General features: G+C 40.3%; 39 non-coding genes across 39 annotated transcripts; 14 read left to right on the forward strand and 25 right to left on the reverse strand.

Moving 5' to 3' along the window:
* Window positions 1-990: 990 nt before the first annotated feature.
* TRNAE-UUC (transfer RNA glutamic acid (anticodon UUC)) lies at window positions 991-1,062 on the reverse strand. The gene has a single exon. It is a non-coding gene; the product is annotated as a tRNA-Glu (tRNA).
* Window positions 1,063-1,150: 88 nt separating this feature from the next.
* TRNAM-CAU (transfer RNA methionine (anticodon CAU)) lies at window positions 1,151-1,223 on the forward strand. Its single transcript has one exon. It is a non-coding gene; the product is annotated as a tRNA-Met (tRNA).
* Window positions 1,224-1,525: 302 nt separating this feature from the next.
* TRNAE-CUC (transfer RNA glutamic acid (anticodon CUC)) lies at window positions 1,526-1,597 on the reverse strand. The gene has a single exon. It is a non-coding gene; the product is annotated as a tRNA-Glu (tRNA).
* Window positions 1,598-2,819: 1,222 nt separating this feature from the next.
* Window positions 2,820-2,892, forward strand: TRNAM-CAU (transfer RNA methionine (anticodon CAU)). The gene has a single exon. It is a non-coding gene; the product is annotated as a tRNA-Met (tRNA).
* A 302-nt stretch (window positions 2,893-3,194) lies between these two features.
* TRNAE-CUC (transfer RNA glutamic acid (anticodon CUC)) lies at window positions 3,195-3,266 on the reverse strand. Its single transcript has one exon. It is a non-coding gene; the product is annotated as a tRNA-Glu (tRNA).
* Window positions 3,267-4,336: 1,070 nt separating this feature from the next.
* TRNAE-UUC (transfer RNA glutamic acid (anticodon UUC)) lies at window positions 4,337-4,408 on the reverse strand. The gene has a single exon. It is a non-coding gene; the product is annotated as a tRNA-Glu (tRNA).
* An 88-nt stretch (window positions 4,409-4,496) lies between these two features.
* On the forward strand, window positions 4,497-4,569 carry TRNAM-CAU (transfer RNA methionine (anticodon CAU)). The gene has a single exon. It is a non-coding gene; the product is annotated as a tRNA-Met (tRNA).
* A 302-nt stretch (window positions 4,570-4,871) lies between these two features.
* Window positions 4,872-4,943, reverse strand: TRNAE-CUC (transfer RNA glutamic acid (anticodon CUC)). The gene has a single exon. It is a non-coding gene; the product is annotated as a tRNA-Glu (tRNA).
* Window positions 4,944-6,011: 1,068 nt separating this feature from the next.
* TRNAE-UUC (transfer RNA glutamic acid (anticodon UUC)) lies at window positions 6,012-6,083 on the reverse strand. Its single transcript has one exon. It is a non-coding gene; the product is annotated as a tRNA-Glu (tRNA).
* Window positions 6,084-6,171: 88 nt separating this feature from the next.
* Window positions 6,172-6,244, forward strand: TRNAM-CAU (transfer RNA methionine (anticodon CAU)). Its single transcript has one exon. It is a non-coding gene; the product is annotated as a tRNA-Met (tRNA).
* Window positions 6,245-6,546: 302 nt separating this feature from the next.
* Window positions 6,547-6,618, reverse strand: TRNAE-CUC (transfer RNA glutamic acid (anticodon CUC)). The gene has a single exon. It is a non-coding gene; the product is annotated as a tRNA-Glu (tRNA).
* Window positions 6,619-7,686: 1,068 nt separating this feature from the next.
* Window positions 7,687-7,758, reverse strand: TRNAE-UUC (transfer RNA glutamic acid (anticodon UUC)). Its single transcript has one exon. It is a non-coding gene; the product is annotated as a tRNA-Glu (tRNA).
* An 88-nt stretch (window positions 7,759-7,846) lies between these two features.
* On the forward strand, window positions 7,847-7,919 carry TRNAM-CAU (transfer RNA methionine (anticodon CAU)). The gene has a single exon. It is a non-coding gene; the product is annotated as a tRNA-Met (tRNA).
* Window positions 7,920-8,221: 302 nt separating this feature from the next.
* TRNAE-CUC (transfer RNA glutamic acid (anticodon CUC)) lies at window positions 8,222-8,293 on the reverse strand. Its single transcript has one exon. It is a non-coding gene; the product is annotated as a tRNA-Glu (tRNA).
* A 1,070-nt stretch (window positions 8,294-9,363) lies between these two features.
* TRNAE-UUC (transfer RNA glutamic acid (anticodon UUC)) lies at window positions 9,364-9,435 on the reverse strand. The gene has a single exon. It is a non-coding gene; the product is annotated as a tRNA-Glu (tRNA).
* An 88-nt stretch (window positions 9,436-9,523) lies between these two features.
* TRNAM-CAU (transfer RNA methionine (anticodon CAU)) lies at window positions 9,524-9,596 on the forward strand. Its single transcript has one exon. It is a non-coding gene; the product is annotated as a tRNA-Met (tRNA).
* A 302-nt stretch (window positions 9,597-9,898) lies between these two features.
* TRNAE-CUC (transfer RNA glutamic acid (anticodon CUC)) lies at window positions 9,899-9,970 on the reverse strand. Its single transcript has one exon. It is a non-coding gene; the product is annotated as a tRNA-Glu (tRNA).
* Window positions 9,971-11,038: 1,068 nt separating this feature from the next.
* On the reverse strand, window positions 11,039-11,110 carry TRNAE-UUC (transfer RNA glutamic acid (anticodon UUC)). The gene has a single exon. It is a non-coding gene; the product is annotated as a tRNA-Glu (tRNA).
* An 88-nt stretch (window positions 11,111-11,198) lies between these two features.
* On the forward strand, window positions 11,199-11,271 carry TRNAM-CAU (transfer RNA methionine (anticodon CAU)). Its single transcript has one exon. It is a non-coding gene; the product is annotated as a tRNA-Met (tRNA).
* Window positions 11,272-11,573: 302 nt separating this feature from the next.
* On the reverse strand, window positions 11,574-11,645 carry TRNAE-CUC (transfer RNA glutamic acid (anticodon CUC)). The gene has a single exon. It is a non-coding gene; the product is annotated as a tRNA-Glu (tRNA).
* A 1,227-nt stretch (window positions 11,646-12,872) lies between these two features.
* Window positions 12,873-12,945, forward strand: TRNAM-CAU (transfer RNA methionine (anticodon CAU)). The gene has a single exon. It is a non-coding gene; the product is annotated as a tRNA-Met (tRNA).
* Window positions 12,946-13,247: 302 nt separating this feature from the next.
* On the reverse strand, window positions 13,248-13,319 carry TRNAE-CUC (transfer RNA glutamic acid (anticodon CUC)). The gene has a single exon. It is a non-coding gene; the product is annotated as a tRNA-Glu (tRNA).
* Window positions 13,320-14,389: 1,070 nt separating this feature from the next.
* TRNAE-UUC (transfer RNA glutamic acid (anticodon UUC)) lies at window positions 14,390-14,461 on the reverse strand. Its single transcript has one exon. It is a non-coding gene; the product is annotated as a tRNA-Glu (tRNA).
* Window positions 14,462-14,549: 88 nt separating this feature from the next.
* Window positions 14,550-14,622, forward strand: TRNAM-CAU (transfer RNA methionine (anticodon CAU)). The gene has a single exon. It is a non-coding gene; the product is annotated as a tRNA-Met (tRNA).
* A 302-nt stretch (window positions 14,623-14,924) lies between these two features.
* TRNAE-CUC (transfer RNA glutamic acid (anticodon CUC)) lies at window positions 14,925-14,996 on the reverse strand. Its single transcript has one exon. It is a non-coding gene; the product is annotated as a tRNA-Glu (tRNA).
* A 1,063-nt stretch (window positions 14,997-16,059) lies between these two features.
* Window positions 16,060-16,131, reverse strand: TRNAE-UUC (transfer RNA glutamic acid (anticodon UUC)). Its single transcript has one exon. It is a non-coding gene; the product is annotated as a tRNA-Glu (tRNA).
* An 88-nt stretch (window positions 16,132-16,219) lies between these two features.
* TRNAM-CAU (transfer RNA methionine (anticodon CAU)) lies at window positions 16,220-16,292 on the forward strand. Its single transcript has one exon. It is a non-coding gene; the product is annotated as a tRNA-Met (tRNA).
* A 302-nt stretch (window positions 16,293-16,594) lies between these two features.
* Window positions 16,595-16,666, reverse strand: TRNAE-CUC (transfer RNA glutamic acid (anticodon CUC)). Its single transcript has one exon. It is a non-coding gene; the product is annotated as a tRNA-Glu (tRNA).
* A 1,070-nt stretch (window positions 16,667-17,736) lies between these two features.
* TRNAE-UUC (transfer RNA glutamic acid (anticodon UUC)) lies at window positions 17,737-17,808 on the reverse strand. Its single transcript has one exon. It is a non-coding gene; the product is annotated as a tRNA-Glu (tRNA).
* Window positions 17,809-17,896: 88 nt separating this feature from the next.
* Window positions 17,897-17,969, forward strand: TRNAM-CAU (transfer RNA methionine (anticodon CAU)). The gene has a single exon. It is a non-coding gene; the product is annotated as a tRNA-Met (tRNA).
* Window positions 17,970-18,271: 302 nt separating this feature from the next.
* On the reverse strand, window positions 18,272-18,343 carry TRNAE-CUC (transfer RNA glutamic acid (anticodon CUC)). Its single transcript has one exon. It is a non-coding gene; the product is annotated as a tRNA-Glu (tRNA).
* A 1,228-nt stretch (window positions 18,344-19,571) lies between these two features.
* TRNAM-CAU (transfer RNA methionine (anticodon CAU)) lies at window positions 19,572-19,644 on the forward strand. The gene has a single exon. It is a non-coding gene; the product is annotated as a tRNA-Met (tRNA).
* A 302-nt stretch (window positions 19,645-19,946) lies between these two features.
* TRNAE-CUC (transfer RNA glutamic acid (anticodon CUC)) lies at window positions 19,947-20,018 on the reverse strand. Its single transcript has one exon. It is a non-coding gene; the product is annotated as a tRNA-Glu (tRNA).
* Window positions 20,019-21,089: 1,071 nt separating this feature from the next.
* On the reverse strand, window positions 21,090-21,161 carry TRNAE-UUC (transfer RNA glutamic acid (anticodon UUC)). The gene has a single exon. It is a non-coding gene; the product is annotated as a tRNA-Glu (tRNA).
* Window positions 21,162-21,249: 88 nt separating this feature from the next.
* TRNAM-CAU (transfer RNA methionine (anticodon CAU)) lies at window positions 21,250-21,322 on the forward strand. The gene has a single exon. It is a non-coding gene; the product is annotated as a tRNA-Met (tRNA).
* A 302-nt stretch (window positions 21,323-21,624) lies between these two features.
* TRNAE-CUC (transfer RNA glutamic acid (anticodon CUC)) lies at window positions 21,625-21,696 on the reverse strand. The gene has a single exon. It is a non-coding gene; the product is annotated as a tRNA-Glu (tRNA).
* Window positions 21,697-22,764: 1,068 nt separating this feature from the next.
* On the reverse strand, window positions 22,765-22,836 carry TRNAE-UUC (transfer RNA glutamic acid (anticodon UUC)). The gene has a single exon. It is a non-coding gene; the product is annotated as a tRNA-Glu (tRNA).
* An 88-nt stretch (window positions 22,837-22,924) lies between these two features.
* Window positions 22,925-22,997, forward strand: TRNAM-CAU (transfer RNA methionine (anticodon CAU)). The gene has a single exon. It is a non-coding gene; the product is annotated as a tRNA-Met (tRNA).
* A 302-nt stretch (window positions 22,998-23,299) lies between these two features.
* On the reverse strand, window positions 23,300-23,371 carry TRNAE-CUC (transfer RNA glutamic acid (anticodon CUC)). Its single transcript has one exon. It is a non-coding gene; the product is annotated as a tRNA-Glu (tRNA).
* Between the last annotated feature and the right edge of the window lie 681 nt (window positions 23,372-24,052).

The following is a 24,052-nucleotide window of genomic DNA, read 5'->3' on the forward strand; positions in this document are numbered from 1 at the left end:
TCGCAACTTGCCTCGTTAACACAGTAGGAAGCAAATCAGTCTCATAAGCTGAAGGTTGAACGTTTGATGGTCAGAAGAGGCACTGGCCCCTTGTTTTTTCAATCAATTCTGTCTCCATCGTGGCTAGAGAGCCACCGATTTTTCCCATTCAGTACCAAAACATAACCGATTGCAGCAAGGAGGAGAGCTCTAATGACAGACAGGGAAAAAAGGGTTGCTGAGTCCCTTAAAACCTAGGAGTTAAATAAGAGAAATAAGAATGGTTTGAGATTTGACCTCCAATGGTATGTGGTGCAAATAAATATCCAAAAACTCTGGTGGTTGACATTTTTGCTGCATAGAGCAGCTCAAACCTAAACTGATTCCATCTACAAGGTACGTGGCAGCTTTTGAATGTGCGTACATGTACCAAAGGAGGGTCACTCCCATAGCAGGAATTGAACCAGTAAACCAGGGATACTAGGTCCTTTTCCACATGGGTAAAGCTTTACACTATCCAACAAAACAGTTTAAAAAAAAAAAAAAAAAAAAAAAAAGTTTTATGCTTTGATTGAATAACTTTTACATCACTAAAGCTAAAACTTACCACATGAACACCATAATTAGCATATCAGTTGGTAATCTGAAGAATATGATTTTATTCCTCACACGTGGTAATACTCCCTCCTTTTCTCAAGAGATTTTGTTACCAACTCAGAACTTTCCCATTAATTTCTGAAACGTTTCCGATTGGAAAGGAAGTAGGAGCCCTAACGACAGACAGAACACATGGATTGTTGAGTCCCTTAACACTTTGGAGTAAAAAGGTGTAGTTGAGAATGAGTTAAGCTATGAAACAAAATTAAATCTTGTGCAAAAGGTCAGAATGAATGACAAATACCCTGGTGTTTAGCATTTTTGACTGCATTGTGCAAATTCTATCTGAAATACTTTTATCTGCAAAACACATTTCGGTCTTTGAATGTTGGCAGTAGTACAGAAAAAAGTGCATTCCCATACCGGGAGTCGAACCCGGGCCACCTGGGTGAAAACCAGGAATCCTAAACGCTAGACCATATGGGAATAGATACCTTCAAACTCATTGACAATATGAAAAAAATAAGTTTCGTGCCTTGCACAAGAAATGTCTGCAGATTAGCATGTGTGTCTTGCCTCGTTAGCGCAGTAGGTAGCGCGTCAGTCTCATAATCTGAAGGTCGTGAGTTCGATCCTCACACGGGGCAGCATATTCCTCTTTTCTTAAGAGATCTTGTCCCCAACTTAGAACTTTCCCTTTCAGTTCTAAAACAATTCTGATAGTTAAGGAATTGTGAACCCAAATGACAGATAGTACACATGGGTTGTTGAGTCTCTTAACACTTTTGGTGTAAAAAGAGGTAGTTGGGAATGGTTTGAGCTATGAAAAGTCACAGGGAGCTGGTGTTCAGCATTTTTGACGCTTAAATCCAAATTGTACCTGAAATACTTTGGTCCGAAAACAACGTGTCAGTCTTTGAAAGTTGGCGGTAGTACAGAAAAGGGTACTTTCCCATACCGGGAGTCGAACCCGTGACGCCTGGGTGAGAACCAGGAATCCTAACCGCTAGACCATATGGGAAATGATGCAATCAGAATCAGTGACAATCTAAAAAAAAGAAGTTTACTACTTGGCACAAGAAACTTCTGCTGTTCAGTTTTCGCAACTTGCCTCGTTAACACAGTAGGAAGCAAATCAGTCTCATAAGCTGAAGGTTGAACGTTTGATGGTCAGAAGAGGCACTGGCCCCTTGTTTTTTCAATCAATTCTGTCTCCATCGTGGCTAGAGAGCCACCGATTTTTCCCATTCAGTACCAAAACATAACCGATTGCAGCAAGGAGGAGAGCTCTAATGACAGACAGGGAAAAAAGGGTTGCTGAGTCCCTTAAAACCTAGGAGTTAAATACGAGAAATAAGAATGGTTTGAGATTTGACCTCCAATGGTATGTGGTTCAAATAAATATCCAAAAACTCTGGTGGTTGACATTTTTGCTGCATAGAGCAGCTCAAACCTAAACTGATTCCATCTACAAGGTACGTGGCAGCTTTTGAATGTGCGTACATGTACCAAAGGAGGGTCACTCCCATAGCAGGAATTGAACCAGTAAACCAGGGATACTAGGTCCTTTTCCACATGGGTAAAGCTTTACACTATCCAACAAAACAGTTTAAAAAAAAAAAAAGAAAAGTTTTATGCTTTGATTGAATTACTTTTACATCACTAAAGCTAAAACTTACCACATGAACACCATAATTAGCATATCAGTTGGTAATCTGAAGAATATGATTTTATTCCTCACACGTGGTAATACTCCCTCCTTTTCTCAAGAGATTTTGTTACCAACTCAGAACTTTCCCATTAATTTCTGAAACGTTTCCGATTGGAAAGGAAGTAGGAGCCCTAACGACAGACAGAACACATGGATTGTTGAGTCCCTTAACACTTTGGAGTAAAAAGGTGTAGTTGAGAATGAGTTAAGCTATGAAACAAAATTAAATCTTGTGCAAAAGGTCAGAATGAATGACAAATACCCTGGTGTTTAGCATTTGTGACTGCATTGTGCAAATTCTATCTGAAATACTTTTATCTGCAAAACACATTTCGGTCTTTGAATGTTGGCAGTAGTACAGAAAAAAGTGCATTCCCATACCGGGAGTCGAACCCGGGCCGCCTGGGTGAAAAACAGGAATCCTAAACGCTAGACCATATGGGAATAGATACCTTCAAACTCATTGACAATATGAAAAAAATAAGTTTCGTGCCTTGCACAAGAAATGTCTGCAGATTAGCATGTGTGTCTTGCCTCGTTAGCGCAGTAGGTAGCGCGTCAGTCTCATAATCTGAAGGTCGTGAGTTCGATCCTCACACGGGGCAGCATATTCCTCTTTTCTTAAGAGATCTTGTCCCCAACTTAGAACTTTCCCTTTCAGTTCTAAAACAATTCTGATAGTTAAGGAATTGTGAACCCAAATGACAGATAGTACACATGGGTTGTTGAGTCTCTTAACACTTTTGGTGTAAAAAGAGGTAGTTGGGAATGGTTTGAGCTATGAAAAGTCACAGGGAGCTGGTGTTCAGCATTTTTGACGCTTAAATCCAAATTGTACCTGAAATACTTTGGTCCGAAAACAACGTGTCAGTCTTTGAAAGTTGGCGGTAGTACAGAAAAGGGTACTTTCCCATACCGGGAGTCGAACCCGGGCCGCCTGGGTGAGAACCAGGAATCCTAACCGCTAGACCATATGGGAAATGATGCATATCAGAATCAGTGACAATCTAAAAAAAAGAAGTTTACTACTTGGCACAAGAAACTTCTGCTGTTCAGTTTTCGCAACTTGCCTCGTTAACACAGTAGGAAGCAAATCAGTCTCATAAGCTGAAGGTTGAACGTTTGATGGTCAGAAGAGGCACTGGCCCCTTGTTTTTTCAATCAATTCTGTCTCCATCGTGGCTAGAGAGCCACCGATTTTTCCCATTCAGTACCAAAACATAACCGATTGCAGCAAGGAGGAGAGCTCTAATGACAGACAGGGAAAAAAGGGTTGCTGAGTCCCTTAAAACCTAGGAGTTAAATAAGAGAAATAAGAATGGTTTGAGATTTGACCTCCAATGGTATGTGGTGCAAATAAATATCCAAAAACTCTGGTGGTTGACATTTTTGCTGCATAGAGCAGCTCAAACCTAAACTGATTCCATCTACAAGGTACGTGGCAGCTTTTGAATGTGCGTACATGTACCAAAGGAGGGTCACTCCCATAGCAGGAATTGAACCAGTAAACCAGGGATACTAGGTCCTTTTCCACATGGGTAAAGCTTTACACTATCCAACAAAACAGTTTAAAAAAAAAAAAAAAAAAAAAAAAAGTTTTATGCTTTGATTGAATAACTTTTACATCACTAAAGCTAAAACTTACCACATGAACACCATAATTAGCATATCAGTTGGTAATCTGAAGAATATGATTTTATTCCTCACACGTGGTAATACTCCCTCCTTTTCTCAAGAGATTTTGTTACCAACTCAGAACTTTCCCATTAATTTCTGAAACGTTTCCGATTGGAAAGGAAGTAGGAGCCCTAACGACAGACAGAACACATGGATTGTTGAGTCCCTTAACACTTTGGAGTAAAAAGGTGTAGTTGAGAATGAGTTAAGCTATGAAACAAAATTAAATCTTGTGCAAAAGGTCAGAATGAATGACAAATACCCTGGTGTTTAGCATTTTTGACTGCATTGTGCAAATTCTATCTGAAATACTTTTATCTGCAAAACACATTTCGGTCTTTGAATGTTGGCAGTAGTACAGAAAAAAGTGCATTCCCATACCGGGAGTCGAACCCGGGCCGCCTGGGTGAAAACCAGGAATCCTAACCGCTAGACCATATGGGAATAGATACCTTCAAACTCATTGACAATATGAAAAAAATAAGTTTCGTGCCTTGCACAAGAAATGTCTGCAGATTAGCATGTGTGTCTTGCCTCGTTAGCGCAGTAGGTAGCGCGTCAGTCTCATAATCTGAAGGTCGTGAGTTCGATCCTCACACGGGGCAGCATATTCCTCTTTTCTTAAGAGATCTTGTCTCCAACTTAGAACTTTCCCTTTCAGTTCTAAAACAATTCTGATAGTTAAGGAATTGTGAACCCAAATGACAGATAGTACACATGGGTTGTTGAGTCTCTTAACACTTTTGGTGTAAAAAGAGGTAGTTGGGAATGGTTTGAGCTATGAAAAGTCACAGGGAGCTGGTGTTCAGCATTTTTGACGCTTAAATCCAAATTGTACCTGAAATACTTTGGTCCGAAAACAACGTGTCAGTCTTTGAAAGTTGGCGGTAGTACAGAAAAGGGTACTTTCCCATACCGGGAGTCGAACCCGGGCCGCCTGGGTGAGAACCAGGAATCCTAACCGCTAGACCATATGGGAAATGATGCAATCAGAATCAGTGACAATCTAAAAAAAAGAAGTTTACTACTTGGCACAAGAAACTTCTGCTGTTCAGTTTTCGCAACTTGCCTCGTTAACACAGTAGGAAGCAAATCAGTCTCATAAGCTGAAGGTTGAACGTTTGATGGTCAGAAGAGGCACTGGCCCCTTGTTTTTTCAATCAATTCTGTCTCCATCGTGGCTAGAGAGCCACCGATTTTTCCCATTCAGTACCAAAACATAACCGATTGCAGCAAGGAGGAGAGCTCTAATGACAGACAGGGAAAAAAGGGTTGCTGAGTCCCTTAAAACCTAGGAGTTAAATAAGAGAAATAAGAATGGTTTGAGATTTGACCTCCAATGGTATGTGGTGCAAATAAATATCCAAAAACTCTGGTGGTTGACATTTTTGCTGCATAGAGCAGCTCAAACCTAAACTGATTCCATCTACAAGGTACGTGGCAGCTTTTGAATGTGCGTACATGTACCAAAGGAGGGTCACTCCCATAGCAGGAATTGAACCAGTAAACCAGGGATACTAGGTCCTTTTCCACATGGGTAAAGCTTTACACTATCCAACAAAACAGTTTAAAAAAAAAAAAAAAAAAAAAAAAGTTTTATGCTTTGATTGAATAACTTTTACATCACTAAAGCTAAAACTTACCACATGAACACCATAATTAGCATATCAGTTGGTAATCTGAAGAATATGATTTTATTCCTCACACGTGGTAATACTCCCTCCTTTTCTCAAGAGATTTTGTTACCAACTCAGAACTTTCCCATTAATTTCTGAAACGTTTCCGATTGGAAAGGAAGTAGGAGCCCTAACGACAGACAGAACACATGGATTGTTGAGTCCCTTAACACTTTGGAGTAAAAAGGTGTAGTTGAGAATGAGTTAAGCTATGAAACAAAATTAAATCTTGTGCAAAAGGTCAGAATGAATGACAAATACCCTGGTGTTTAGCATTTTTGACTGCATTGTGCAAATTCTATCTGAAATACTTTTATCTGCAAAACACATTTCGGTCTTTGAATGTTGGCAGTAGTACAGAAAAAAGTGCATTCCCATACCGGGAGTCGAACCCGGGCCACCTGGGTGAAAACCAGGAATCCTAAACGCTAGACCATATGGGAATAGATACCTTCAAACTCATTGACAATATGAAAAAAATAAGTTTCGTGCCTTGCACAAGAAATGTCTGCAGATTAGCATGTGTGTCTTGCCTCGTTAGCGCAGTAGGTAGCGCGTCAGTCTCATAATCTGAAGGTCGTGAGTTCGATCCTCACACGGGGCAGCATATTCCTCTTTTCTTAAGAGATCTTGTCCCCAACTTAGAACTTTCCCTTTCAGTTCTAAAACAATTCTGATAGTTAAGGAATTGTGAACCCAAATGACAGATAGTACACATGGGTTGTTGAGTCTCTTAACACTTTTGGTGTAAAAAGAGGTAGTTGGGAATGGTTTGAGCTATGAAAAGTCACAGGGAGCTGGTGTTCAGCATTTTTGACGCTTAAATCCAAATTGTACCTGAAATACTTTGGTCCGAAAACAACGTGTCAGTCTTTGAAAGTTGGCGGTAGTACAGAAAAGGGTACTTTCCCATACCGGGAGTCGAACCCGGGCCGCCTGGGTGAGAACCAGGAATCCTAACCGCTAGACCATATGGGAAATGATGCAATCAGAATCAGTGACAATCTAAAAAAAAGAAGTTTACTACTTGGCACAAGAAACTTCTGCTGTTCAGTTTTCGCAACTTGCCTCGTTAACACAGTAGGAAGCAAGTCAGTCTCATAAGCTGAAGGTTGAACGTTTGATGGTCAGAAGAGGCACTGGCCCCTTGTTTTTTCAATCAATTCTGTCTCCATCGTGGCTAGAGAGCCACCGATTTTTCCCATTCAGTACCAAAACATAACCGATTGCAGCAAGGAGGAGAGCTCTAATGACAGACAGGGAAAAAAGGGTTGCTGAGTCCCTTAAAACCTAGGAGTTAAATAAGAGAAATAAGAATGGTTTGAGATTTGACCTCCAATGGTATGTGGTGCAAATAAATATCCAAAAACTCTGGTGGTTGACATTTTTGCTGCATAGAGCAGCTCAAACCTAAACTGATTCCATCTACAAGGTACGTGGCAGCTTTTGAATGTGCGTACATGTACCAAAGGAGGGTCACTCCCATAGCAGGAATTGAACCAGTAAACCAGGGATACTAGGTCCTTTTCCACATGGGTAAAGCTTTACACTATCCAACAAAACAGTTTAAAAAAAAAAAAAAAAAAAAAAAAGTTTTATGCTTTGATTGAATAACTTTTACATCACTAAAGCTAAAACTTACCACATGAACACCATAATTAGCATATCAGTTGGTAATCTGAAGAATATGATTTTATTCCTCACACGTGGTAATACTCCCTCCTTTTCTCAAGAGATTTTGTTACCAACTCAGAACTTTCCCATTAATTTCTGAAACGTTTCCGATTGGAAAGGAAGTAGGAGCCCTAACGACAGACAGAACACATGGATTGTTGAGTCCCTTAACACTTTGGAGTAAAAAGGTGTAGTTGAGAATGAGTTAAGCTATGAAACAAAATTAAATCTTGTGCAAAAGGTCAGAATGAATGACAAATACCCTGGTGTTTAGCATTTTTTACTGCATTGTGCAAATTCTATCTGAAATACTTTTATCTGCAAAACACATTTCGGTCTTTGAATGTTGGCAGTAGTACAGAAAAAAGTGCATTCCCATACCGGGAGTCGAACCCGGGCCACCTGGGTGAAAACCAGGAATCCTAAACGCTAGACCATATGGGAATAGATACCTTCAAACTCATTGACAATATGAAAAAAATAAGTTTCGTGCCTTGCACAAGAAATGTCTGCAGATTAGCATGTGTGTCTTGCCTCGTTAGCGCAGTAGGTAGCGCGTCAGTCTCATAATCTGAAGGTCGTGAGTTCGATCCTCACACGGGGCAGCATATTCCTCTTTTCTTAAGAGATCTTGTCCCCAACTTAGAACTTTCCCTTTCAGTTCTAAAACAATTCTGATAGTTAAGGAATTGTGAACCCAAATGACAGATAGTACACATGGGTTGTTGAGTCTCTTAACACTTTTGGTGTAAAAAGAGGTAGTTGGGAATGGTTTGAGCTATGAAAAGTCACAGGGAGCTGGTGTTCAGCATTTTTGACGCTTAAATCCAAATTGTACCTGAAATACTTTGGTCCGAAAACAACGTGTCAGTCTTTGAAAGTTGGCGGTAGTACAGAAAAGGGTACTTTCCCATACCGGGAGTCGAACCCGGGCCGCCTGGGTGAGAACCAGGAATCCTAACCGCTAGACCATATGGGAAATGATGCAATCAGAATCAGTGACAATCTAAAAAAAAGAAGTTTACTACTTGGCACAAGAAACTTCTGCTGTTCAGTTTTCGCAACTTGCCTCGTTAACACAGTAGGAAGCAAGTCAGTCTCATAAGCTGAAGGTTGAACGTTTGATGGTCAGAAGAGGCACTGGCCCCTTGTTTTTTCAATCAATTCTGTCTCCATCGTGGCTAGAGAGCCACCGATTTTTCCCATTCAGTACCAAAACATAACCGATTGCAGCAAGGAGGAGAGCTCTAATGACAGACAGGGAAAAAAGGGTTGCTGAGTCCCTTAAAACCTAGGAGTTAAATAAGAGAAATAAGAATGGTTTGAGATTTGACCTCCAATGGTATGTGGTGCAAATAAATATCCAAAAACTCTGGTGGTTGACATTTTTGCTGCATAGAGCAGCTCAAACCTAAACTGATTCCATCTACAAGGTACGTGGCAGCTTTTGAATGTGCGTACATGTACCAAAGGAGGGTCACTCCCATAGCAGGAATTGAACCAGTAAACCAGGGATACTAGGTCCTTTTCCACATGGGTAAAGCTTTACACTATCCAACAAAACAGTTTAAAAAAAAAAAAAAAAAAAAAAAGAAGTTTTATGCTTTGATTGAATAACTTTTACATCACTAAAGCTAAAACTTACCACATGAACACCATAATTAGCATATCAGTTGGTAATCTGAAGAATATGATTTTATTCCTCACACGTGGTAATACTCCCTCCTTTTCTCAAGAGATTTTGTTACCAACTCAGAACTTTCCCATTAATTTCTGAAACGTTTCCGATTGGAAAGGAAGTAGGAGCCCTAACGACAGACAGAACACATGGATTGTTGAGTCCCTTAACACTTTGGAGTAAAAAGGTGTAGTTGAGAATGAGTTAAGCTATGAAACAAAATTAAATCTTGTGCAAAAGGTCAGAATGAATGACAAATACCCTGGTGTTTAGCATTTTTGACTGCATTGTGCAAATTCTATCTGAAATACTTTTATCTGCAAAACACATTTCGGTCTTTGAATGTTGGCAGTAGTACAGAAAAAAGTGCATTCCCATACCGGGAGTCGAACCCGGGCCGCCTGGGTGAAAACCAGGAATCCTAACCGCTAGACCATATGGGAATAGATACCTTCAAACTCATTGACAATATGAAAAAAATAAGTTTCGTGCCTTGCACAAGAAATGTCTGCAGATTAGCATGTGTGTCTTGCCTCGTTAGCGCAGTAGGTAGCGCGTCAGTCTCATAATCTGAAGGTCGTGAGTTCGATCCTCACACGGGGCAGCATATTCCTCTTTTCTTAAGAGATCTTGTCTCCAACTTAGAACTTTCCCTTTCAGTTCTAAAACAATTCTGATAGTTAAGGAATTGTGAACCCAAATGACAGATAGTACACATGGGTTGTTGAGTCTCTTAACACTTTTGGTGTAAAAAGAGGTAGTTGGGAATGGTTTGAGCTATGAAAAGTCACAGGGAGCTGGTGTTCAGCATTTTTGACGCTTAAATCCAAATTGTACCTGAAATACTTTGGTCCGAAAACAACGTGTCAGTCTTTGAAAGTTGGCGGTAGTACAGAAAAGGGTACTTTCCCATACCGGGAGTCGAACCCGGGCCGCCTGGGTGAGAACCAGGAATCCTAACCGCTAGACCATATGGGAAATGATGCAATCAGAATCAGTGACAATCTAAAAAAAAGAAGTTTACTACTTGGCACAAGAAACTTCTGCTGTTCAGTTTTCGCAACTTGCCTCGTTAACACAGTAGGAAGCAAATCAGTCTCATAAGCTGAAGGTTGAACGTTTGATGGTCAGAAGAGGCACTGGCCCCTTGTTTTTTCAATCAATTCTGTCTCCATCGTGGCTAGAGAGCCACCGATTTTTCCCATTCAGTACCAAAACATAACCGATTGCAGCAAGGAGGAGAGCTCTAATGACAGACAGGGAAAAAAGGGTTGCTGAGTCCCTTAAAACCTAGGAGTTAAATAAGAGAAATAAGAATGGTTTGAGATTTGACCTCCAATGGTATGTGGTGCAAATAAATATCCAAAAACTCTGGTGGTTGACATTTTTGCTGCATAGAGCAGCTCAAACCTAAACTGATTCCATCTACAAGGTACGTGGCAGCTTTTGAATGTGCGTACATGTACCAAAGGAGGGTCACTCCCATAGCAGGAATTGAACCAGTAAACCAGGGATACTAGGTCCTTTTCCACATGGGTAAAGCTTTACACTATCCAACAAAACAGTTTAAAAAAAAAAAAAAAAAAAAAAAAGTTTTATGCTTTGATTGAATAACTTTTACATCACTAAAGCTAAAACTTACCACATGAACACCATAATTAGCATATCAGTTGGTAATCTGAAGAATATGATTTTATTCCTCACACGTGGTAATACTCCCTCCTTTTCTCAAGAGATTTTGTTACCAACTCAGAACTTTCCCATTAATTTCTGAAACGTTTCCGATTGGAAAGGAAGTAGGAGCCCTAACGACAGACAGAACACATGGATTGTTGAGTCCCTTAACACTTTGGAGTAAAAAGGTGTAGTTGAGAATGAGTTAAGCTATGAAACAAAATTAAATCTTGTGCAAAAGGTCAGAATGAATGACAAATACCCTGGTGTTTAGCATTTTTGACTGCATTGTGCAAATTCTATCTGAAATACTTTTATCTGCAAAACACATTTCGGTCTTTGAATGTTGGCAGTAGTACAGAAAAAAGTGCATTCCCATACCGGGAGTCGAACCCGGGCCACCTGGGTGAAAACCAGGAATCCTAAACGCTAGACCATATGGGAATAGATACCTTCAAACTCATTGACAATATGAAAAAAATAAGTTTCGTGCCTTGCACAAGAAATGTCTGCAGATTAGCATGTGTGTCTTGCCTCGTTAGCGCAGTAGGTAGCGCGTCAGTCTCATAATCTGAAGGTCGTGAGTTCGATCCTCACACGGGGCAGCATATTCCTCTTTTCTTAAGAGATCTTGTCCCCAACTTAGAACTTTCCCTTTCAGTTCTAAAACAATTCTGATAGTTAAGGAATTGTGAACCCAAATGACAGATAGTACACATGGGTTGTTGAGTCTCTTAACACTTTTGGTGTAAAAAGAGGTAGTTGGGAATGGTTTGAGCTATGAAAAGTCACAGGGAGCTGGTGTTCAGCATTTTTGACGCTTAAATCCAAATTGTACCTGAAATACTTTGGTCCGAAAACAACGTGTCAGTCTTTGAAAGTTGGCGGTAGTACAGAAAAGGGTACTTTCCCATACCGGGAGTCGAACCCGGGCCGCCTGGGTGAGAACCAGGAATCCTAACCGCTAGACCATATGGGAAATGATGCAATCAGAATCAGTGACAATCTAAAAAAAAGAAGTTTACTACTTGGCACAAGAAACTTCTGCTGTTCAGTTTTCGCAACTTGCCTCGTTAACACAGTAGGAAGCAAGTCAGTCTCATAAGCTGAAGGTTGAACGTTTGATGGTCAGAAGAGGCACTGGCCCCTTGTTTTTTCAATCAATTCTGTCTCCATCGTGGCTAGAGAGCCACCGATTTTTCCCATTCAGTACCAAAACATAACCGATTGCAGCAAGGAGGAGAGCTCTAATGACAGACAGGGAAAAAAGGGTTGCTGAGTCCCTTAAAACCTAGGAGTTAAATAAGAGAAATAAGAATGGTTTGAGATTTGACCTCCAATGGTATGTGGTGCAAATAAATATCCAAAAACTCTGGTGGTTGACATTTTTGCTGCATAGAGCAGCTCAAACCTAAACTGATTCCATCTACAAGGTACGTGGCAGCTTTTGAATGTGCGTACATGTACCAAAGGAGGGTCACTCCCATAGCAGGAATTGAACCAGTAAACCAGGGATACTAGGTCCTTTTCCACATGGGTAAAGCTTTACACTATCCAACAAAACAGTTTAAAAAAAAAAAAAAAAAAAAAAAGTTTTATGCTTTGATTGAATAACTTTTACATCACTAAAGCTAAAACTTACCACATGAACACCATAATTAGCATATCAGTTGGTAATCTGAAGAATATGATTTTATTCCTCACACGTGGTAATACTCCCTCCTTTTCTCAAGAGATTTTGTTACCAACTCAGAACTTTCCCATTAATTTCTGAAACGTTTCCGATTGGAAAGGAAGTAGGAGCCCTAACGACAGACAGAACACATGGATTGTTGAGTCCCTTAACACTTTGGAGTAAAAAGGTGTAGTTGAGAATGAGTTAAGCTATGAAACAAAATTAAATCTTGTGCAAAAGGTCAGAATGAATGACAAATACCCTGGTGTTTAGCATTTGTGACTGCATTGTGCAAATTCTATCTGAAATACTTTTATCTGCAAAACACATTTCGGTCTTTGAATGTTGGCAGTAGTACAGAAAAAAGTGCATTCCCATACTGGGAGTCGAACCCGGGCCGCCTGGGTGAAAACCAGGAATCCTAAACGCTAGACCATATGGGAATAGATACCTTCAAACTCATTGACAATATGAAAAAAATAAGTTTCGTGCCTTGCACAAGAAATGTCTGCAGATTAGCATGTGTGTCTTGCCTCGTTAGCGCAGTAGGTAGCGCGTCAGTCTCATAATCTGAAGGTCGTGAGTTCGATCCTCACACGGGGCAGCATATTCCTCTTTTCTTAAGAGATCTTGTCCCCAACTTAGAACTTTCCCTTTCAGTTCTAAAACAATTCTGATAGTTAAGGAATTGTGAACCCAAATGACAGATAGTACACATGGGTTGTTGAGTCTCTTAACACTTTTGGTGTAAAAAGAGGTAGTTGGGAATGGTTTGAGCTATGAAAAGTCACAGGGAGCTGGTGTTCAGCATTTTTGACGCTTAAATCCAAATTGTACCTGAAATACTTTGGTCCGAAAACAACGTGTCAGTCTTTGAAAGTTGGCGGTAGTACAGAAAAGGGTACTTTCCCATACCAGGAGTCGAACCCGGGCCGCCTGGGTGAGAACCAGGAATCCTAACCGCTAGACCATATGGGAAATGATGCATATCAGAATCGTGACAATCTAAAAAAAAGAAGTTTACTACTTGGCACAAGAAACTTCTGCTGTTCAGTTTTCGCAACTTGCCTCGTTAACACAGTAGGAAGCAAATCAGTCTCATAAGCTGAAGGTTGAACGTTTGATGGTCAGAAGAGGCACTGGCCCCTTGTTTTTTCAATCAATTCTGTCTCCATCGTGGCTAGAGAGCCACCGATTTTTCCCATTCAGTACCAAAACATAACCGATTGCAGCAAGGAGGAGAGCTCTAATGACAGACAGGGAAAAAAGGGTTGCTGAGTCCCTTAAAACCTAGGAGTTAAATAAGAGAAATAAGAATGGTTTGAGATTTGACCTCCAATGGTATGTGGTGCAAATAAATATCCAAAAACTCTGGTGGTTGACATTTTTGCTGCATAGAGCAGCTCAAACCTAAACTGATTCCATCTACAAGGTACGTGGCAGCTTTTGAATGTGCGTACATGTACCAAAGGAGGGTCACTCCCATAGCAGGAATTGAACCAGTAAACCAGGGATACTAGGTCCTTTTCCACATGGGTAAAGCTTTACACTATCCAACAAAACAGTTTAAAAAAAAAAAAAAAAAAAAAAAGAAGTTTTATGCTTTGATTGAATAACTTTTACATCACTAAAGCTAAAACTTACCACATGAACACCATAATTAGCATATCAGTTGGTAATCTGAAGAATATGATTTTATTCCTCACACGTGGTAATACTCCCTCCTTTTCTCAAGAGATTTTGTTACCAACTCAGAACTTTCCCATTAATTTCTGAAACGTTTCCGATTGGAAAGGAAGTAGGAGCCCTAACGACAGACAGAACACATGGATTGTTGAGTCCCTTAACACTTTGGAGTAAAAAGGTGTAGTTGAGAATGAGTTAAGCTATGAAACAAAATTAAATCTTGTGCAAAAGGTCAGAATGAATGACAAATACCCTGGTGTTTAGCATTTGTGACTGCATTGTGCAAATTCTATCTGAAATACTTTTATCTGCAAAACACATTTCGGTCTTTGAATGTTGGCAGTAGTACAGAAAAAAGTGCATTCCCATACCGGGAGTCGAACCCGGGCCGCCTGGGTGAAAACCAGGAATCCTAACCGCTAGACCATATGGGAATAGATACCTTCAAACTCATTGACAATATGAAAAAAATAAGTTTCGTGCCTTGCACAAGAAATGTCTGCAGATTAGTATGTGTATCTTGCCTCGTTAGCGCAGTAGGTAGCGCGTCAGTCTCATAATCTGAAGGTCGTGAGTTCGATCCTCACACGGGGCAGCATATTCCTCTTTTCTTAAGAGATCTTGTCCCCAACTTAGAACTTTCCCTTTCAGTTCTAAAACAATTCTGATAGTTAAGGAATTGTGAACCCAAATGACAGATAGTACACATGGGTTGTTGAGTCTCTTAACACTTTTGGTGTAAAAAGAGGTAGTTGGGAATGGTTTGAGCTATGAAAAGTCACAGGGAGCTGGTGTTCAGCATTTTTGACGCTTAAATCCAAATTGTACCTGAAATACTTTGGTCCGAAAACAACGTGTCAGTCTTTGAAAGTTGGCGGTAGTACAGAAAAGGGTACTTTCCCATACCAGGAGTCGAACCCGGGCCGCCTGGGTGAGAACCAGGAATCCTAACCGCTAGACCATATGGGAAATGATGCATATCAGAATCAGTGACAATCTAAAAAAAAGAAGTTTACTACTTGGCACAAGAAACTTCTGCTGTTCAGTTTTCGCAACTTGCCTCGTTAACACAGTAGGAAGCAAATCAGTCTCATAAGCTGAAGGTTGAACGTTTGATGGTCAGAAGAGGCACTGGCCCCTTGTTTTTTCAATCAATTCTGTCTCCATCGTGGCTAGAGAGCCACCGATTTTTCCCATTCAGTACCAAAACATAACCGATTGCAGCAAGGAGGAGAGCTCTAATGACAGACAGGGAAAAAAGGGTTGCTGAGTCCCTTAAAACCTAGGAGTTAAATAAGAGAAATAAGAATGGTTTGAGATTTGACCTCCAATGGTATGTGGTGCAAATAAATATCCAAAAACTCTGGTGGTTGACATTTTTGCTGCATAGAGCAGCTCAAACCTAAACTGATTCCATCTACAAGGTACGTGGCAGCTTTTGAACGTGCGTACATGTACCAAAGGAGGGTCACTCCCATAGCAGGAATTGAACCAGTAAACCAGGGATACTAGGTCCTTTTCCACATGGGTAAAGCTTTACACTATCCAACAAAACAGTTTTTAAAAAAAAAAAAAAAAGTTTTATGCTTTGATTGAATAACTTTTACATCACTAAAGCTAAAACTTACCACATGAACACCATAATTAGCATATCAGTTGGTAATCTGAAGAATATGATTTTATTCCTCACACGTGGTAATACTCCCTCCTTTTCTCAAGAGATTTTGTTACCAACTCAGAACTTTCCCATTAATTTCTGAAACGTTTCCGATTGGAAAGGAAGTAGGAGCCCTAACGACAGACAGAACACATGGATTGTTGAGTCCCTTAACACTTTGGAGTAAAAAGGTGTAGTTGAGAATGAGTTAAGCTATGAAACAAAATTAAATCTTGTGCAAAAGGTCAGAATGAATGACAAATACCCTGGTGTTTAGCATTTTTGACTGCATTGTGCAAATTCTATCTGAAATACTTTTATCTGCAAAACACATTTCGGTCTTTGAATGTTGGCAGTAGTACAGAAAAAAGTGCATTCCCATACCGGGAGTCGAACCCGGGCCGCCTGGGTGAAAACCAGGAATCCTAACCGCTAGACTATATGGGAATAGATACCTTCAAACTCATTGACAATATGAAAAAAATAAGTTTCGTGCCTTGCACAAGAAATGTCTGCAGATTAGCATGTGTGTCTTTCCTCGTTAGCGCAGTAGGTAGCGCGTCAGTCTCATAATCTGAAGGTCGTGAGTTCGATCCTCACACGGGGCAGCATATTCCTCTTTTCTTAAGAGATCTTGTCCCCAACTTAGAACTTTCCCTTTCAGTTCTAAAACAATTCTGATAGTTAAGGAATTGTGAACCCAAATGACAGATAGTACACATGGGTTGTTGAGTCTCTTAACACTTTTGGTGTAAAAAGAGGTAGTTGGGAATGGTTTGAGCTATGAAAAGTCACAGGGAGCTGGTGTTCAGCATTTTTGACGCTTAAATCCAAATTGTACCTGAAATACTTTGGTCCGAAAACAACGTGTCAGTCTTTGAAAGTTGGCGGTAGTACAGAAAAGGGTACTTTCCCATACCAGGAGTCGAACCCGGGCCGCCTGGGTGAGAACCAGGAATCCTAACCGCTAGACCATATGGGAAATGATGCATATCAGAATCAGTGACAATCTAAAAAAAAGAAGTTTACTACTTGGCACAAGAAACGTCTGCTGTTCAGTTTTCGCAACTTGCCTCGTTAACACAGTAGGAAGCAAATCAGTCTCATAAGCTGAAGGTTGAACGTTTGATGGTCAGAAGAGGCACTGGCCCCTTGTTTTTTCAATCAATTCTGTCTCCATCGTGGCTAGAGAGCCACCGATTTTTCCCATTCAGTACCAAAACATAACCGATTGCAGCAAGGAGGAGAGCTCTAATGACAGACAGGGAAAAAAGGGTTGCTGAGTCCCTTAAAACCTAGGAGTTAAATAAGAGAAATAAGAATGGTTTGAGATTTGACCTCCAATGGTATGTGGTGCAAATAAATATCCAAAAACTCTGGTGGTTGACATTTTTGCTGCATAGAGCAGCTCAAACCTAAACTGATTCCATCTACAAGGTACGTGGCAGCTTTTGAATGTGCGTACATGTACCAAAGGAGGGTCACTCCCATAGCAGGAATTGAACCAGTAAACCAGGGATACTAGGTCCTTTTCCACATGGGTAAAGCTTTACACTATCCAACAAAACAGTTTAAAAAAAAAAAAAAAAAAAAAAAAAGTTTTATGCTTTGATTGAATAACTTTTACATCACTAAAGCTAAAACTTACCACATGAACACCATAATTAGCATATCAGTTGGTAATCTGAAGAATATGATTTTATTCCTCACACGTGGTAATACTCCCTCCTTTTCTCAAGAGATTTTGTTACCAACTCAGAACTTTCCCATTAATTTCTGAAATGTTTCCGATTGGAAAGGAAGTAGGAGCCCTAACGACAGACAGAACACATGGATTGTTGAGTCCCTTAACACTTTGGAGTAAAAAGGTGTAGTTGAGAATGAGTTAAGCTATGAAACAAAATTAAATCTTGTGCAAAAGGTCAGAATGAATGACAAATACCCTGGTGTTTAGCATTTTTGACTGCATTGTGCAAATTCTATCTGAAATACTTTTATCTGCAAAACACATTTCGGTCTTTGAATGTTGGCAGTAGTACAGAAAAAAGTGCATTCCCATACCGGGAGTCGAACCCGGGCCGCCTGGGTGAAAACCAGGAATCCTAACCGCTAGACTATATGGGAATAGATACCTTCAAACTCATTGACAATATGAAAAAAATAAGTTTCGTGCCTTGCACAAGAAATGTCTGCAGATTAGCATGTGTGTCTTTCCTCGTTAGCGCAGTAGGTAGCGCGTCAGTCTCATAATCTGAAGGTCGTGAGTTCGATCCTCACACGGGGCAGCATATTCCTCTTTTCTTAAGAGATCTTGTCCCCAACTTAGAACTTTCCCTTTCAGTTCTAAAACAATTCTGATAGTTAAGGAATTGTGAACCCAAATGACAGATAGTACACATGGGTTGTTGAGTCTCTTAACACTTTTGGTGTAAAAAGAGGTAGTTGGGAATGGTTTGAGCTATGAAAAGTCACAGGGAGCTGGTGTTCAGCATTTTTGACGCTTAAATCCAAATTGTACCTGAAATACTTTGGTCCGAAAACAACGTGTCAGTCTTTGAAAGTTGGCGGTAGTACAGAAAAGGGTACTTTCCCATACCAGGAGTCGAACCCGGGCCGCCTGGGTGAGAACCAGGAATCCTAACCGCTAGACCATATGGGAAATGATGCATATCAGAATCAGTGACAATCTAAAAAAAAGAAGTTTACTACTTGGCACAAGAAACGTCTGCTGTTCAGTTTTCGCAACTTGCCTCGTTAACACAGTAGGAAGCAAATCAGTCTCATAAGCTGAAGGTTGAACGTTTGATGGTCAGAAGAGGCACTGGCCCCTTGTTTTTTCAATCAATTCTGTCTCCATCGTGGCTAGAGAGCCACCGATTTTTCCCATTCAGTACCAAAACATAACCGATTGCAGCAAGGAGGAGAGCTCTAATGACAGACAGGGAAAAAAGGGTTGCTGAGTCCCTTAAAACCTAGGAGTTAAATAAGAGAAATAAGAATGGTTTGAGATTTGACCTCCAATGGTATGTGGTGCAAATAAATATCCAAAAACTCTGGTGGTTGACATTTTTGCTGCATAGAGCAGCTCAAACCTAAACTGATTCCATCTACAAGGTACGTGGCAGCTTTTGAATGTGCGTACATGTACCAAAGGAGGGTCACTCCCATAGCAGGAATTGAACCAGTAAACCAGGGATACTAGGTCCTTTTCCACATGGGTAAAGCTTTACACTATCCAACAAAACAGTTTAAAAAAAAAAAAAAAAAAAAAAAGTTTTATGCTTTGATTGAATAACTTTTACATCACTAAAGCTAAAACTTACCACATGAACACCATAATTAGCATATCAGTTGGTAATCTGAAGAATATGATTTTATTCCTCACACGTGGTAATACTCCCTCCTTTTCTCAAGAGATTTTGTTACCAACTCAGAACTTTCCCATTAATTTCTGAAACGTTTCCGATTGGAAAGGAAGTAGGAGCCCTAACGACAGACAGAACACATGGATTGTTGAGTCCCTTAACACTTTGGAGTAAAAAGGTGTAGTTGAGAATGAGTTAAGCTATGAAACAAAATTAAATCTTGTGCAAAAGGTCAGAATGAATGACAAATACCCTGGTGTTTAGCATTTGTGACTGCATTGTGCAAATTCTATCTGAAATACTTTTATCTGCAAAACACATTTCGGTCTTTGAATGTTGGCAGTAGTACAGAAAAAAGTGCATTCCCATACTGGGAGTCGAACCCGGGCCGCCTGGGTGAAAACCAGGAATCCTAAACGCTAGACCATATGGGAATAGATACCTTCAAACTCATTGACAATATGAAAAAAATAAGTTTCGTGCCTTGCACAAGAAATGTCTGCAGATTAGCATGTGTGTCTTGCCTCGTTAGCGCAGTAGGTAGCGCGTCAGTCTCATAATCTGAAGGTCGTGAGTTCGATCCTCACACGGGGCAGCATATTCCTCTTTTCTTAAGAGATCTTGTCCCCAACTTAGAACTTTCCCTTTCAGTTCTAAAACAATTCTGATAGTTAAGGAATTGTGAACCCAAATGACAGATAGTACACATGGGTTGTTGAGTCTCTTAACACTTTTGGTGTAAAAAGAGGTAGTTGGGAATGGTTTGAGCTATGAAAAGTCACAGGGAGCTGGTGTTCAGCATTTTTGACGCTTAAATCCAAATTGTACCTGAAATACTTTGGTCCGAAAACAACGTGTCAGTCTTTGAAAGTTGGCGGTAGTACAGAAAAGGGTACTTTCCCATACCAGGAGTCGAACCCGGGCCGCCTGGGTGAGAACCAGGAATCCTAACCGCTAGACCATATGGGAAATGATGCATATCAGAATCAGTGACAATCTAAAAAAAAGAAGTTTACTACTTGGCACAAGAAACTTCTGCTGTTCAGTTTTCGCAACTTGCCTCGTTAACACAGTAGGAAGCAAATCAGTCTCATAAGCTGAAGGTTGAACGTTTGATGGTCAGAAGAGGCACTGGCCCCTTGTTTTTTCAATCAATTCTGTCTCCATCGTGGCTAGAGAGCCACCGATTTTTCCCATTCAGTACCAAAACATAACCGATTGCAGCAAGGAGGAGAGCTCTAATGACAGACAGGGAAAAAAGGGTTGCTGAGTCCCTTAAAACCTAGGAGTTAAATAAGAGAAATAAGAATGGTTTGAGATTTGACCTCCAATGGTATGTGGTGCAAATAAATATCCAAAAACTCTGGTGGTTGACATTTTTGCTGCATAGAGCAGCTCAAACCTAAACTGATTCCATCTACAAGGTACGTGGCAGCTTTTGAATGTGCGTACATGTACCAAAGGAGGGTCACTCCCATAGCAGGAATTGAACCAGTAAACCAGGGATACTAGGTCCTTTTCCACATGGGTAAAGCTTTACACTATCCAACAAAACAGTTTAAAAAAAAAAAAAAAAAAAAAAAGAAGTTTTATGCTTTGATTGAATAACTTTTACATCACTAAAGCTAAAACTTACCACATGAACACCATAATTAGCATATCAGTTGGTAATCTGAAGAATATGATTTTATTCCTCACACGTGGTAATACTCCCTCCTTTTCTCAAGAGATTTTGTTACCAACTCAGAACTTTCCCATTAATTTCTGAAACGTTTCCGATTGGAAAGGAAGTAGGAGCCCTAACGACAGACAGAACACATGGATTGTTGAGTCCCTTAACACTTTGGAGTAAAAAGGTGTAGTTGAGAATGAGTTAAGCTATGAAACAAAATTAAATCTTGTGCAAAAGGTCAGAATGAATGACAAATACCCTGGTGTTTAGCATTTGTGACTGCATTGTGCAAATTCTATCTGAAATACTTTTATCTGCAAAACACATTTCGGTCTTTGAATGTTGGCAGTAGTACAGAAAAAAGTGCATTCCCATACCGGGAGTCGAACCCGGGCCGCCTGGGTGAAAACCAGGAATCCTAACCGCTAGACCATATGGGAATAGATACCTTCAAACTCATTGACAATATGAAAAAAATAAGTTTCGTGCCTTGCACAAGAAATGTCTGCAGATTAGAATGTGCATCTTGCCTCGTTAGCGCAGTAGGTAGCGCGTCAGTCTCATAATCTGAAGGTCGTGAGTTCGATCCTCACACGGGGCAGCATATTCCTCTTTTCTTAAGAGATCTTGTCCCCAACTTAGAACTTTCCCTTTCAGTTCTAAAACAATTCTGATAGTTAAGGAATTGTGAACCCAAATGACAGATAGTACACATGGGTTGTTGAGTCTCTTAACACTTTTGGTGTAAAAAGAGGTAGTTGGGAATGGTTTGAGCTATGAAAAGTCACAGGGAGCTGGTGTTCAGCATTTTTGACGCTTAAATCCAAATTGTACCTGAAATACTTTGGTCCGAAAACAACGTGTCAGTCTTTGAAAGTTGGCGGTAGTACAGAAAAGGGTACTTTCCCATACCAGGAGTCGAACCCGGGCCGCCTGGGTGAGAACCAGGAATCCTAACCGCTAGACCATATGGGAAATGATGCATATCAGAATCAGTGACAATCTAAAAAAAAGAAGTTTACTACTTGGCACAAGAAACTTCTGCTGTTCAGTTTTCGCAACTTGCCTCGTTAACACAGTAGGAAGCAAATCAGTCTCATAAGCTGAAGGTTGAACGTTTGATGGTCAGAAGAGGCACTGGCCCCTTGTTTTTTCAATCAATTCTGTCTCCATCGTGGCTAGAGAGCCACCGATTTTTCCCATTCAGTACCAAAACATAACCGATTGCAGCAAGGAGGAGAGCTCTAATGACAGACAGGGAAAAAAGGGTTGCTGAGTCCCTTAAAACCTAGGAGTTAAATAAGAGAAATAAGAATGGTTTGAGATTTGACCTCCAATGGTATGTGGTGCAAATAAATATCCAAAAACTCTGGTGGTTGACATTTTTGCTGCATAGAGCAGCTCAAACCTAAACTGATTCCATCTACAAGGTACGTGGCAGCTTTTGAATGTGCGTACATGTACCAAAGGAGGGTCACTCCCATAGCAGGAATTGAACCAGTAAACCAGGGATACTAGGTCCTTTTCCACATGGGTAAAGCTTTACACTATCCAACAAAACAGTTTAAAAAAAAAAAAAAAAAAAAAAAGTTTTATGCTTTGATTGAATAACTTTTACATCACTAAAGCTAAAACTTACCACATGAACACCATAATTAGCATATCAGTTGGTAATCTGAAGAATATGATTTTATTCCTCACACGTGGTAATACTCCCTCCTTTTCTCAAGAGATTTTGTTACCAACTCAGAACTTTCCCATTAATTTCTGAAACGTTTCCGATTGGAAAGGAAGTAGGAGCCCTAACGACAGACAGAACACATGGATTGTTGAGTCCCTTAACACTTTGGAGTAAAAAGGTGTAGTTGAGAATGAGTTAAGCTATGAAACAAAATTAAATCTTGTGCAAAAGGTCAGAATGAATGACAAATACCCTGGTGTTTAGCATTTTTGACTGCATTGTGCAAATTCTATCTGAAATACTTTTATCTGCAAAACACATTTCGGTCTTTGAATGTTGGCAGTAGTACAGAAAAAAGTGCATTCCCATACCAGGAGTCGAACCCGGGCCGCCTGGGTGAAAACCAGGAATCCTAACCGCTAGACCATATGGGAATAGATACCTTCAAACTCATTGACAATATGAAAAAAATAAGTTTCGTGCCTTGCACAAGAAATGTCTGCAGATTAGCATGTGTGTCTTTCCTCGTTAGCGCAGTAGGTAGCGCGTCAGTCTCATAATCTGAAGGTCGTGAGTTCGATCCTCACACGGGGCAGCATATTCCTCTTTTCTTAAGAGATCTTGTCCCCAACTTAGAACTTTCCCTTTCAGTTCTAAAACAATTCTGATAGTTAAGGAATTGTGAACCCAAATGACAGATAGTACACATGGGTTGTTGAGTCTCTTAACACTTTTGGTGTAAAAAGAGGTAGTTGGGAATGGTTTGAGCTATGAAAAGTCACAGGGAGCTGGTGTTCAGCATTTTTGACGCTTAAATCCAAATTGTACCTGAAATACTTTGGTCCGAAAACAACGTGTCAGTCTTTGAAAGTTGGCGGTAGTACAGAAAAGGGTACTTTCCCATACCAGGAGTCGAACCCGGGCCGCCTGGGTGAGAACCAGGAATCCTAACCGCTAGACCATATGGGAAATGATGCATATCAGAATCAGTGACAATCTAAAAAAAAGAAGTTTACTACTTGGCACAAGAAACGTCTGCTGTTCAGTTTTCGCAACTTGCCTCGTTAACACAGTAGGAAGCAAATCAGTCTCATAAGCTGAAGGTTGAACGTTTGATGGTCAGAAGAGGCACTGGCCCCTTGTTTTTTCAATCAATTCTGTCTCCATCGTGGCTAGAGAGCCACCGATTTTTCCCATTCAGTACCAAAACATAACCGATTGCAGCAAGGAGGAGAGCTCTAATGACAGACAGGGAAAAAAGGGTTGCTGAGTCCCTTAAAACCTAGGAGTTAAATAAGAGAAATAAGAATGGTTTGAGATTTGACCTCCAATGGTATGTGGTGCAAATAAATATCCAAAAACTCTGGTGGTTGACATTTTTGCTGCATAGAGCAGCTCAAACCTAAACTGATTCCATCTACAAGGTACGTGGCAGCTTTTGAATGTGCGTACATGTACCAAAGGAGGGTCACTCCCATAGCAGGAATTGAACCAGTAAACCAGGGATACTAGGTCCTTTTCCACATGGGTAAAGCTTTACACTATCCAACAAAACAGTTTAAAAAAAAAAAAAAAAAAAAAAAAAAGTTTTATGCTTTGATTGAATAACTTTTACATCACTAAAGCTAAAACTTACCACATGAACACCAT

The sequence above is a fragment of the Ranitomeya variabilis genome, chromosome 5, assembly GCF_051348905.1.
Source record: "Ranitomeya variabilis isolate aRanVar5 chromosome 5, aRanVar5.hap1, whole genome shotgun sequence".
NCBI classification, from domain to species: domain Eukaryota; kingdom Metazoa; phylum Chordata; class Amphibia; order Anura; family Dendrobatidae; genus Ranitomeya; species Ranitomeya variabilis.